Source organism: Pinus tabuliformis, chromosome J (assembly GCF_031772625.1).
Source record: "Pinus tabuliformis cultivar Carrire ecotype Pingquan chromosome J, CPIR1, whole genome shotgun sequence".
In the NCBI taxonomy this organism is placed as follows: domain Eukaryota; kingdom Viridiplantae; phylum Streptophyta; class Pinopsida; order Pinales; family Pinaceae; genus Pinus; species Pinus tabuliformis.
This window is the reverse complement of record NC_142295.1, coordinates 1,356,751,159-1,356,765,376: the sequence shown is the minus strand read 5'-3', so window position 1 is coordinate 1,356,765,376 and position 14,218 is coordinate 1,356,751,159.

Below are 14,218 nucleotides of genomic sequence, written 5' to 3'. Positions count from 1 at the left end.
ACTTCATATTTTTATGAATGTTAGTCAAAACATTAAATATTAGTTTGAATTTTAAATTATATATAACTTTTTAATCTTATTAATGGACTAAGATTAATTATTAAAATATAATTATGTATTATTATATATAATTTGAATGGATAATAAATTATCTCATGCATTTAATAGTTCCTTTAATTTCAATGGAACATAAATTTACTTTAACAAAATTTTTTACCACATTAAAATTTCAAATTAGGTAAAACATTAAACATCTTTACTCAGATCTACTTAAGCTAATAGCATCTCTTAAATTAAAGGAAAAATGTTAATTCAACACAAAAAATGGAAAATCTCGGGCCAAAATATTTTAAGATTTCTTTTGATTAAATATTTTTAAAATGAATAGGGAAAACCATATCTTATGGATATATTAAAGTCTTTAAAAACATAAATATTTCCACATCAAAGTTCTAATATTTGAAAATATTAATTTGATGTAGTTTTATTATATTTTTTTTTATCATGTCATAAAAAACATTATTAAATCTAATATTAGTATTATTAAATTTAAAAACTTTAGATTAATACAATATTAAATTTAATATGATATCCAATTTATTATATATATATGGAGGGAAGAACAAAGACACAAAGTGATATAGGTGGAGAAATAGAGGGAGTGATAAGGAAGATATGGAGATTAAATAAAGAAGAAAAACATAGAGAGAGAAGAGTGGATAGAGAGAGAGAGGGAGTGACAAGAGAGAGATGGAGACAGAGTGTGTATGTTTTAGGGTGAGATAGAGAGACAAAGAATGAGAGATGGAAGGAAGAGGGAAGAGGAGAGAGGGAGGGAGATAGTGACACAGTTGGAGGGTGAAGAGAGAGTGGGTGGGAGAAGAAAGACATAGGGAGGTGAGAGAGAAAGGGAGAGATAGGAAGGAAGAGAGAGAGAATGTGAGAGTGAGAAGGAGAGAGGGAGGGAGAGAGATGAAGTTGGAGGGAATGAGAAAGGGAGGTAAGAAGAAATACATAGAGAGAGAAAGGTGGAGAGAGAGAGAGGGAGTAATAAGGGAGATAGAGGGAGGGAAAGAGGAGAGCAGGAGGGAAGAGAGATAGACGGGGGAGAGAGAGGAAGAGGGAGGAAATTATATACATATATGGAGAAAGAGTGTGCATGTTTTGGGTGTGGTATAGAGAGACAAAGGAGAGGCAAAGGGAGATAGAGATATATGTGGGAGGTGAAGAAAGGGAAGAAGTGAGAGATAGAGTGTGTGTGTGTGTCTTTGGGAGGGTGAGATAAAGAGACAAAGAAGGAGAGATGGAGGGAGATATAGATATAGATGGAGGGGGAAAGAGGGAAGACTATTTCTTGTACTTTATGCATTGATTTCAGTGTAGATGATGATTTCTAAACCTATTTGATTGCTTGCACTAATGTATTGATTTTAGTGTAAATGTTGATTTCTAATTATATTTGATTTCTGACACTAGATGCATTAATTTTAGTTTAGATGTTGATTTCTAATCCTATTTGATTGCTTGCTCTAGATGGATGGTGATTTCTAATATTATTTGATTGCTTGTGCTAAATGCATTGATTTTAGTGTAGATGTTTATTTCTAATTATATTTGATTTCTTTCACTAGATTATTTTATTTTCAGTGTAGATGATGATTTCTAGTCCTATATGACTGCTTGCACTAGATGCATTGATTTGATGATTTCTAGTCCTATATGACTGCTTGCAGTAGATGCATTGATTTTAGTGTAGATGTTTGTTTCTAATTATATTAAAATATTTGATTACTAGATGCATTGATTTCGGTGTAGATTTGGATTTCTAATCCTATTTCATTCCCTACACTAGATGCATGGATTTCACTGTATATGCAGATTTCGAATCGTATTTGATTGCTTGCACTAAACACATGGATTTGAGTGTAGATGTGGATTTCTAATCATAAGACACATTGATTTCAGTGTAGATGTTGATTTCTAATATGATTTGATGACTTGCATTAGATGCATTGATTTCACTGTAGATGTCTTTTTCTAATCCTATTTATTTGTTTGCAATAGATGCATTAGATGTTGTTAATCTTGAGGCTGTAGATTATTAAAAAAAATAAATTTTCAAGATATATTTAATAATTCGTAGAGGGAAACTATTCAATACCTAGAATTAAAATGAAAGAGATGTGCAAAATCAATCCTCCTGCAAAGTGCAAATTAATCCTTATAAGATCGTCTACCTTCTTCATCACCAACTAATTACTAAGAAACAATTACATATATTTGAAATTACATATATTCAAAATTACTAATAGAGTAATTGCATACAACAACGTATTCAAAATATTTATAAGAGGAAAATGTATTTTATAAACATCAAAACAAATCAAAATATTCTTGAAGGAGATGTGATAATTGTTTGGAGAAACAAATAATGTAAAGATTTTATAAATTTGGCCACTCATTAAAAAAAAATTCAAAAATACATTAGTTCTTGACTTTGCAAAATATATTATCGATACAAAAAATCATCAAAATATTTTTGAAGGAAATAAATTATTTCAAGCATAAACAAAGAAACAAATTATTTCAAGAGTAATCTTGAAGTAGTAAATTATTAAAACTACTCTTCAAGATATATTTTGTGATATTTAGAGGAACACTATTTAGAATTAATTAGTTGTCAAAAGTTGTGATACCTAAAATTAAATGAAATAGATGTGCAATATCAATCGTACTGCAAACCATTGAGAAGATTGTCTCCCTTCTTCATCACAAACTAATTACTAATAAACAATTATATACACATATAAAAATATAACACAACAACAGCAACATTCAGAAACATTACCAGCAAAATCCAAATAGATAAACACACAAACCACTCAAAGAAAGCAACACATACCAAAATAAACAAGAGAATGATATGGTCATTCCAAGCAAAGAAAACATAATGAGAATTTTGAATTTTATATCAAACATACATAATAATGATAATTTAAAAATATGATATTGTTGCCTTCAACTAGAACGAGCTTAGATCCATCTAACACCAGATCTATCATGGGCCTCACGGATCAAATCTGTCACGCCCCCAAGCCTACGGTGGTCTTTCAATCGTGCCGGTGAGGTGCGGTAACACCGAACACTTTCTTTTTAACAATACTCGTGCACATGGACTACGCCTAAATTCACTTTCTTCTACTTAGCTTGTGTTTCGCAACCAAGTAAATATGCAATTATCCTTTATACTTAATGAAGCCCATACTCATTCATTATCATCATGCAATTATAACAAGAACATCAACAATTGCAACAAGTATAAAGGGGAGGGGCAACTCCCCGTAATGTGAGTCTGCCTGACAATATATTATATCAGTTTTCCAATAATACAATCATCAAGTATACTTGGCAAAACTCCAAGTCTATACTTAGTCAAATTTACAACCGAGGCATAGAACTGCCTTTACAACACTTGTGCCAATCTTGCACGGTAGGAGGGTGCTCACCCGAGACACCTAGAACTCCTCCTCAAGCCCTGCACAAATCTGCACGTTCATCACCCAACATATGGCACACCTTGCCAACCATCAACCAAGAAGTAAACCTGCGCAATCTCCAAGCTATGTGCATGAGCTATGCGCATTCTCCAACCAAAACTGCGCACTTGTTCTTTGCTCTGCGTAGATGTGTTGAGTTCGAATGATGTCCAAATGATGTTTGAACGCATTACATATATATGCGTTTTACAATAGTTGCATTATGGGTGGTGGCACTCCAGCCGACCCCCAAACGCCTTCAACACACCCCTGTGCGTGCCTTTTCACACGTCGGCCTGCCCACATGTTTGCTCCACGCACCATGGGCTATAAAACTCCATCGCATAGTTCATGCCTTAGCCATTTTTCCATCGCACCTTTCGTCACACTTATGTCGCATATGTCGCACCTTTGCTCGGCACTCCACCCGCACTTGGTCATGCGCGCTCTCCGTCGCACCACACAACGCTCGTCCGTGTACGCGCTCTCGGTCGCCTGGCACTCGCCCGTCGCATCACAACGAAGGCCTTACATTCTCCTCCACCTGAAGTAGTTGTCGTCCTCGACAACATACCATCCTCCAAGCATCAATATCCATAATGTCAACTCCCCTCACATATGGCAAACATCCCTGCAACATATGTAGGACTCCATCTCCACCATGTCTCATCTTAGCAACCAACTGTCACCAAGATACTCCATACCAATGTATGTCATACCTCAGATGTCCATGATCATCGACCACCCTGTCACAATCTCCCCATGCTGCTCTCCACCATGGAAGGTTGATCCCTCCAACTCAAGCTACATGTCCACCACAACAATGTGTCAAACTCCATCATGTCATCACCACCATGTGCAAAACTGCCCATGATATGTAAACAAGTGCTAACACACCTCAACCATGTGCCAACATCTCATCTCAACAATATGTCATATATCGGAAGTCATCTCAATCCATGATCATCAACCACCATGTCACAATCTCCACATGCTGCTCCATCGTGGAAGGCTGGTCCCTCCATCTCAAGCTACATTCCCACTGCAACATATCGTGTCGACCTCATGTGAACTGCTGCCATGATACTCCAACATAATGCTAACACATCTCTGTACACTACTAGTCCCCACGTTTGAACTAGTTGGGTAGCTAATCCAACCGTCACGCCCAAACCATGAGAGTGAACATCCTCATGCCACCATCAGTTGTCTCTCATAACATCCTGTCACATCCTCAACTCGATCAAGAATCCATCTCCATATAAATGTAAGCCATGCTCAGGTGCATGAAGTAGTCCTCATCTCATCTGCAACATGCTGTCCATAATGTTTGGTGTCAATGTGCTACATGAAATCAGCCACATCTATCCCAACATCATCATCCATATGTGTATCTCCTCCATATGAAGAGACCATTTCATCAACCTCCAACTCTAGGTATGCCACATCCAAGTCCATGAAGCTACCTCCATCACATCTGCAATGTGTCATCCCTCAAGTCTGCCATAGAAACAAGTATCTACTTGTCTCATCTATCCATGTGCTGCCCACGATCATAGATCAATCAGCTCCCATGTCAAAAGGTAGTTGAGTCTCGGCTCAACTCATGCCCCAAGTGTTGCCACCAAGGTATCATCATCATCGTAACTCCATCACTCCAAAGTGTCTCATATCGATCTTCTACATCAAGTCACTCTTCCAAGCCATGCCCATACATGTACTTTGAAAGTATGCATCCCATACTGCATCAAAGTCTCCTGACCTCAGCTCCTCAATGCATCAAATCCTCTAAGTCCACCATGTATGAAGTCCCTAAAAGTCACAACAATCTCATGTCATCATGAGCTCCATAAGTCATCCCCAACCAACATCCAACAAGCATACAAGTCTCGGCCCAAAGGTCTCTGCAAGATGCCTCAGCTCTCCATGTAGTAGGAATGCTCCATAGTCTGCTCATAACTCCATCCAAGTCCATGGCCTTGTTGTACAAGAGTGCACAACCTCTCCATAGGCTCATAAGTAATAAGTCTCCATGTCACACTACCAATTCCATCTGCACAACATCCTGCCTTGGCACTCCTCATTGGATGCCCATAAGTGACACCTCTACAAGTGCTCCCACATAATGTCCCTGCATAAGACTGCCATGCTCCATGCCTCCAACCTGATGTCCATGACTATGTTGTCCATGTAGTCCAACCAAGTAGGCTCATCACAACAATCGGTCATCCTCATCCAAGTCTGCAATCTTCGGTCTAGTGAACTCGGTCACCCAACCATATCATCATGTCATGAGTCCCTCCATCATAGCTCCTCCACCAAAGTGTCCACCAAGACTATCTCTTGGTCTCGGCCATGAGAAGTCCACCCAAAAGTGTGCCCTCCATTCTGTCCATGAGTCATGCCGGGCACTTAGCCATGTGGCTAAAGCATGACCCATTCATCCACAACGATCATCATGTTCCTCCCTTGTCAAGGGCCTTTGTACCTTCTACCATAAGGTCACAAACAACCCCAACAAGTCCTGCAACAATCAACAATCCTTGCTTCTCCATACAAGGTCTCATCCTAGTCATCCATGGTAAGATCCTCCATAGCATAGGCAAACTGGCTTTGCCTCTCCCTGCATATGGTCCATCCACCAAATGCCCAAATGAAACACAAGTATCAATACTTACTTCATCATCATGAGGTTCCTCCATATGAGTATCCTCATTCATCCATGTCCACAAACTGCACGATCCTGGTCCAACTTGATCATCCTCAAGTTCATCCTCCATCATGGTCATGTCTGCAACATCCTCAATCATCACGGCTTCCTCTTCCTTGTTAGCACAATCTGCAACTTCATCTTGCTCCATTGTCCAACCAAGTTGAAGAAGTTCATCTTCAACAGTCTTCTCCAAGACTTCAAGTTCCTTTCGGATCCGGGGCTTCTCTTCCTTCAACCTCTTCAACCTGTATAAGGTAAGCAAGAGCTTCCCTTCACCTTCTCCCAAACTTGCCATGCCTTGTCATTCAGCTTGGTCCAAGCACTAAGCTTCACCTCTACTAAACCTGCTTCCACTGTCACGAGCAACCCTGCTCAAACCGAGTCTTGAAACTACCTTCAAATGCTTCAACACCTGAACCTTGTTCAAGCCTCAATATCACCTGTCATCAACTTTCAAGTGTATGCACACTTTCTTCACCCAGCTTCCTGCAAGACTTCTCCAAGTCTTCAGACTAGCTCTGATACCAACTGTCAAGTTGTGTATCAGCTTCAAACCTTCACGAGCAAACCTTGCTCTGATACCAACTTCACTTCAGTGAAGTTGTGTAGCAGCTTCCACCTTCAATACCCTGAATCAGCTGCTCTGATACCAACTGTCACGCCCCCAAGCCTATGGTGGTCTTTCAATCGTGCCAGCGAGGTGCAACACCACCGAACACTTTCTTTTTAACAATACTCGTGCACATGGACTACACCTAAATTCACTTTCTTCTACTTAGCTTGTGTTTCGCAACCAAGTAAATATGCAATTATCCTTTATACTTAATGAAGCCCATACTCATTCATTATCATCATGCAATTATAACAAGAACATCAACAATTGCAACAAGTATAAAGGGGAGGGGCAACTCCCCGTAATGTGAGTCTGCCCGACAATATATTATATCAGTTTTCCAATAATACAATCATCAAGTATACTTGGCAAAACTCCAAGTCTATACTTAGCCAAATTTACAATCGAGGCATAGAACTGCCTTTACAACACTTGTGCCAATCTTGCACGGTAGGAGGGTGCTCACCCGAGACACCTAGAACTCCTCCTCAAGCCCTGCACAAATCTGCACGTTCATCACCCAACATACGGCACACCTTGCCAACCATCAACCAAGAATTAGTCCTGCGCACTCTCCAAGCTATGCGCATTCTCCAACCCAAAGTGCGCACTTCTTCGTTGCTCTGCATAGATGTGTTGAGTTCGAATGATGTCCAAATGATGTTTGAACGCATTACATATATATGCGTTTTACAATAGTTGCATTATGGGTGGTGGCACTCCAGCCGACCCCCAAACGCCTTCAACACACCCCTGTGCGTGCCTTTTCACACGTCGGCCTGCCCACATGTTTTCTCCACGCACCATGGGCTATAAAACTCCATCGCATAGTTCATGCCTTAGCCATTTTTCCATCGCACCTTTCGTCGCACTTATGTCGCATATGTCGCACCTTTGCTCGGCGCTCCACCCGCACTTGGTCGTGCACGCCCTCCGTCGCACCGCACAACGCTCGTCCGGGTACGCGCTCTCGGTCGCCCGGTGCTCGCCCGTCGCATCACAACAAAGGCCTTACAAAATCCTTCGAAGTGAAAACCTTTCCTCAAGTTTTACACACCAAAAAGAAAGTTTGCGCTTCTGGAATTTGATCCCCTCTCGGAACATGATAAATCCAGTATTAGATGGATCTAAAACATGATAAATCCAATATTAGATGGATCTAAATTGGTATATACGTTATTACAATTACCAAAAAAAACTATAAAACTATAATATCTGTGAAACAAAAAGACCCCAAAATAAATAAAAAAAAGACATGTGAAGCATTAGAAACCCATACCACTCAAAAATTTCAAAATATTAGAATTGTTTGATCACAAAGGTGAATTCCTACCTAGAAAAAGATAGTGATATCACTTATTATTAATTAAAATATAAATTAATTCATTAGAATCATTCTAACTTTGAAAATAAAATCTTATTATTAAAATTATTCCATTTAAACTGAAAATATCACTTTTTAATTCCATTTTTTTCACATTAATCGAATTTCAAAATTCTTCATCAATTATAAACTAACAATGTGATGGGTATCAATCTAAATGTAAGAATAGCTCAAAGTACGAACTTAAATCACTCACAACTAATCTCATAAATAAATTATCATAAATGAGTAAACTATTCGAACTGGGTGTCCTATTTCAAACTCAACTGCCCCAATAATATGAAACATTACATCGCAAATACTTCATTATAATTTAAAAATTCATATTAAATTAAAAGTCACATCCCACGAGTAAAATGAGTATGGTCACAAAAATAAATAAGTGATTTTACACTAATGAAACTATTCCAGTTCGTTGTCGTATCTTGAATATATTACAAAACATTATATGACAAATATTTCATTTTAATAATTTAAAATATTTCTACATAAATATTGTTATATCCTCATAACTATGTAAATATTTTAATTACTGCCCTTTAGATAACTATTTTTATTTATTTATTATTATTATTATTTTTTTAAATTTAAAAACATTGTTTTTGCAGTTAATATTTTTGAATGAAGAGAGTAGTTATCAGTAAAAATTATTTTACTTAATATATAGTTAGGGAAACAATTATCTATTCCTAACTAAGTTCTTGAAACTAATTTCTTGAGGTTTTAACCAAGAGATCAAGAGGATAGAGGTATCTGAGATCAAGGAAAAAAGAAGAAAGAGGTGCTACTAAGGAAGATACTATGTTGATGAGTCAGGCAGTTCTATAGCACCATGTCTAGTTTGGACCAGAGGGTGCAGAGACCGTAAGTCTGAAGGAATTAAAGAGTTCCTGTGAACAGGAAAGCTCGGGGGGAGACAACTGAAGTAGATCTCAGAGTTGGGAGGCAAAGGTACAGAAAGATTCAGGAATGGTAGCAAGACTAAAGTAGGAATACTTCAAGCTAGACAACAGTTCATATAAGTAATGAAGTAGATCTCAAGGTTGGGAGGCAAAGGTATAGAAAGATTCAGGTTTGGTAGCAAGACTGAATTATGAATACTTCAAACTAGACATCGATTAAGATAAGTAATGATATCAGGGGTTTACTAGTTAGAACTTTGTCCTGTATTATGTTATAAATATAACGATATTTCTTAGTAAGATTAAGAGTGAGTTAGCTTGATTAGATTACGGTAGATTATCATGCTAGTATTTTAAGATATTGTATAAATTCAGGAAAATAATAACATTAATGAAATTCATGCCTTTTCAAAGGAATAGAAGGAACAATGCTACAAAGCTAAACATAGAAATGAACTCAAACATAAACATGATATGTAGGCTACAAGAACTCAATTTTATTAATCAATAGAAATAACCAGTATGCTAAGAAAAGATGATTAAATCCTCTGTTGAGAAAGCAAAACCCTCTGTTAAGAAAGAAAAACGAAGAGGAGATCTTTCTTCATATCACTCTATTATAGACTTCATTAAAATTATTCAACTATTCAACTGAGTAAACTTTTCGAAAACTCAAAGAGAAAGAAGGGAAATAATCGAAGTCACGGATATGCCCAGCACTGTAAATTTAATACAGTCTCTTTCCGAAATGAAAGTCATAAAACATTTCAAACGAGAAAGGGAAATACTTTAGTAAGAATAACCGGTCGAAGAGCAATGCAAAATATCGACCAATCCCTCAATATACATAAACAAGAGCAGGAATAGAATCCCTGTATTACATGCAAGACATATAAATAATACAAGATACAATAGAGGCATTATGCTTCATAGTCTATAAGCCCTTGCTACCAAGGTGACAAGGTGCTCAGACAACAGTTAAATATACCAAAATAAGTTAGTAAACATCCATTGAATCGCAAGCGAAAGGCTAGCAGTGGTATAGAGACAATTTCCGAAGAGAAAGTAATTAACTAAAACAAAACTTGCATTTCCAGAAATCGCTTAGAGGCGAAAACAAGTTTACATAGTATTTCTTCCATCAATTTTTCAGAATCAAAATATGACTTCTCCAGCCAGGGTTCGAATCACCCTTGGCCCTAAGAAAAATATAAAAATAACAAAACCCCAGTCGAAGGACCGGTATAACCTCACGATTTGTTCATAGCCAAGGGTTTCATATACTTAATTTGAAATACAAAATGCAGAGGGTAAAACGACAACATAGTTATGGCCAAACATAAGTGCCAATCTCCCTACAAGAGCCATAATCTTAACTTTAACTTAAAAATAAATCAAGCCAAAGCCCTTGCATACCTGAATGAGCATAACACGATTTACAAGTAGACCAGAGAGCTGATCCCCATGAATGTTTGGCAGCTCACCCATTGCACATCCTCTGCAAAATTCCCACTCCAAATGGGTGGGGAAACAATAGAAATTAAGACGCTTGTATAACAAATTAAACTGACAGAGAATAAGTTAACAGTGAAAACACATTTGTTTACTTGGAGAGTTTGAGAAGACGAACTGTCTACTGATAACCTCACACCATGAGTATCAGTGCACTCCAAAGGCCAAAGAATGGAACCTGAGACATCAACTATCCCTAGCAACGAGACATAGGAAGAAGGAGATTCTCAGAACACCGGACAAACTTTAGCAGAGGGATTCTACAACCCTGAAGCAACCTTCTCGGAAGAAACTAGGAACAATAATCACAGAGGATAAATGAAAAGGAACCATACCCTTCTGGTGTTTAGAAACCCCAAGAAAACCCTCCTCCGTCCGATCTTTTGTAGCAACGGTTTCCGTTGATATGGAATGAATCCCAAGGTGATAGTAAACAAAGTACAACAATAATGACACCAGCAAAGTGCCACCTCCACCTAGGCTGAGTAGCGACAACCAAAATTAATGCGGGGGATGAACCATGAGGTAGGTTTTAATTGCAGGATGGAACCGGACTAGCCAAAACGGTGGAGCTATCAAAACTGTACCAGAAGAATTTAAGAGGAAAGGCCGCGAAAAAGTAACAAGTGGGCTTGGTGAGCCAAGTCACCACGAGAGCTAGACAGTTGTCCTCCTCTCTCCCATGTAGACTCGGGATAAACCTTAGTTCAAAGTATGGGAGGAGTCCACAATGTAATGTCAAATTATTAAAGACTTCAACAATTTACATAAAATGCTCGATATGTTATTTCTATGTAGTAGTTTTGCATTAAAATAATAAAGTTCACATGCTAATGGAAATTCTTGGAGTTATTGATTAATATAAGTAATTTTTTTTTTTTATACATGTAAATCCATCTAAGTAGATGTGTGACATATGGTATCAGAGCACTCAGGTTGCTAAACTGAGGCCTCTGGGATAAATAAAATAACAAACTTTGATGTGCACATAGGAAAATATTAACATGAGGAGAATGGGAAACCCTCCCTATCGGACAACAATGGGAACAGGACCAACATCATTTCAAGAAGGTAATCTCGAAGTATGGGTACAGTTAGGAGATGAGCCACAAAATGATAATACAACCATCCTGGAGACTGTACAAGAATTAAAAGATGAGATGGCCCGATTGCGGGCGGACAATGAACGACTAATGCAGGAGCAAGAGAAAATTATGAAAAGTCTATCTGATAGACAGAACCATCGGCCACTAGCCCCTAGCCCTGAACACGGAAATATGACAGGGGAACAAGAATATCGAACTGAGAATATGGAGACAGAAGGGGGTGAAGAAAATCACGAAGAAGAATCAGATAACGTGTCAAATCACAAGATACATAAAAGACAAAAATCAGAACTTCAAGGAGAATTTCGAAAAATTAAACCTCCTCTCTACGATGGTGAACAGGAAGAGGCAGCAGAGGCATGGCTCATTAACATGAACAAGTATTTCCAGCTGTACGAGTATGACCATAATATGAAGGCCCGACTAGCCATCTTTCAGTTACAAGGAAAGGCCACATTATGGTGGGAGGAAGTAAAAACAGTCCAAGGAGTTGATGAACAAAATATAACCTGGGAAAAATTTCAGAGATATTTTAAGGAGAAATATCTAACAAAAAGATTCTATGATGAAAAAGCGAAAGAGTTCCACGATCTTCGATTGGGTCAGATGACCATGGATGAGTTCATAACCAAGTTCACGTCACTACTTCGGTATGTCCCTTACATACACGAAGAAAAGGCAAAAGTACAACAATTCATTAGAAAACTTCCACTATTCATGAAGGAACTGCTGGAGTTTGACAACCCAAAAACCATGGATGAAGTCATCATAAGGCGCGGATCTATTACCAACAAAACAAACCCAAAGGCGATTTAGGCAAGAAGTGGGCTGACAAAAAAGGAAGCAAATTTGTTTCCAACCACAAAGGGAACAAAGGTACAGGAAACAAGGGATCATTTAAAGGTCCAATCAACCATAAAACAAGTGGAAATCAACCCAGATTTAAGGTACTAGGTGAAAATAGGATGAATGAACAAGCTGGTAGATCTGAAATAGAATTAAATAACAAACCACCTGTATAGTGTTGGGGATGTAGAGGGCCGCATTATGTCAAAAACTACCCACAACGCAGAGGAGCTGATCAGATTTCACAGATACAGGAAGCATCTACCATGGGAGAGGTGGCTAGGAGCATCCCTAAAATTAATGCCGCCCTTGAAGACCATCAGGCAGAGTTTCAGCCAATAATGGTTGAATTTGAAGGTAAAGTTTTTTACAGACCTATATCTATTTTAATTGATCCAGGGGCTACCCTAAGCTATATTAGCCCCAAGATTGTAGAACAATGTAAACTGCAATCTGTCAAATTTAAAAATCAATGGCTAGTACAACTATCCACAGGAGAAAAAAGAATAGTTTTGTCCAAAGCCAGTGATTGCCCTTTGAGTTTAGCTAACCAAAATATTATAGTAGACCTTAATGTGTTACCCCTGGGGTCCTACGATGTTCTTATATGTATGGACTGGTTAGAGAAGCACTGGTCCCTTATTAACTGCAAGACCAAAACCATTAATTACCAGGATGAGGAAGGAGTAAGGCAGGAGATTCAAGGTATTCAAAAGCCTCTGCATATAAGACCTGTAACAACCTCCCAATTAGCAAAATGCATCAGAAAAGGCTACCAAGTCTATGCAATTCAAGTGGGATACACTGATTCTAAAGATAAATCTATGTTTATAGAAAATATTCCAATAATACAAAACTTTCTAAATATATTTCCTCTGGAAATCCTAGGCCTACCCCCAAAAGAAGACATAGATTTCACTATTGAGCTAATTCTGGGAGTTTCCCTAGCCTCCCGAGCCCCTTACCATATGAGCATGCCAGAGCTAACTGAATTAAAAATGCAGCTGCAAGAGATGCTTGATAAAGGGTATATTTGACCCAGTGTGTCCCCTTGGGGAGCTCCAGTGCTCTTTGTCAAGAAAAAGGATGGAACTTTGAGAATGTGTATGGACTACCGTCAGTTAAACAAACTGACCATTAAAAATAAGTATCCTTTGCCCCGTATTGATGAGTTATTTGATCAAGTAAAGGGTGCCACGGTCTTCTCAAAGATTGATCTATGCTCAGGATATCATCAGATCTGGATAAAGGAGGAGGATATAGCAAAGACCACATTTAGAACTCGTTATGGACATTATGAGTTCGTAGTGCTACCTTTTGGACTAACTAACGCCCTAGCCACCTTCATGTGTCTCATGAATAACATATTCCATCAATACTTAGATAAGTTTGTATTAATCTTTATTGATGACATACTAATCTATTCTCGAAGCCTGGAAGAACATAGGGAACATCTCCGTATTGTTCTGCAAGTCTTAAGAGAACACCAGTTGTTTGCCAAATACAACAAGTGTGACTTCTTTAAGGATCAAATCTAGTATTTAGGACATGTCATCACCAAGGATGGCATTGCAGTAGATCCAGAGAAAATAAGGACTATCATGGA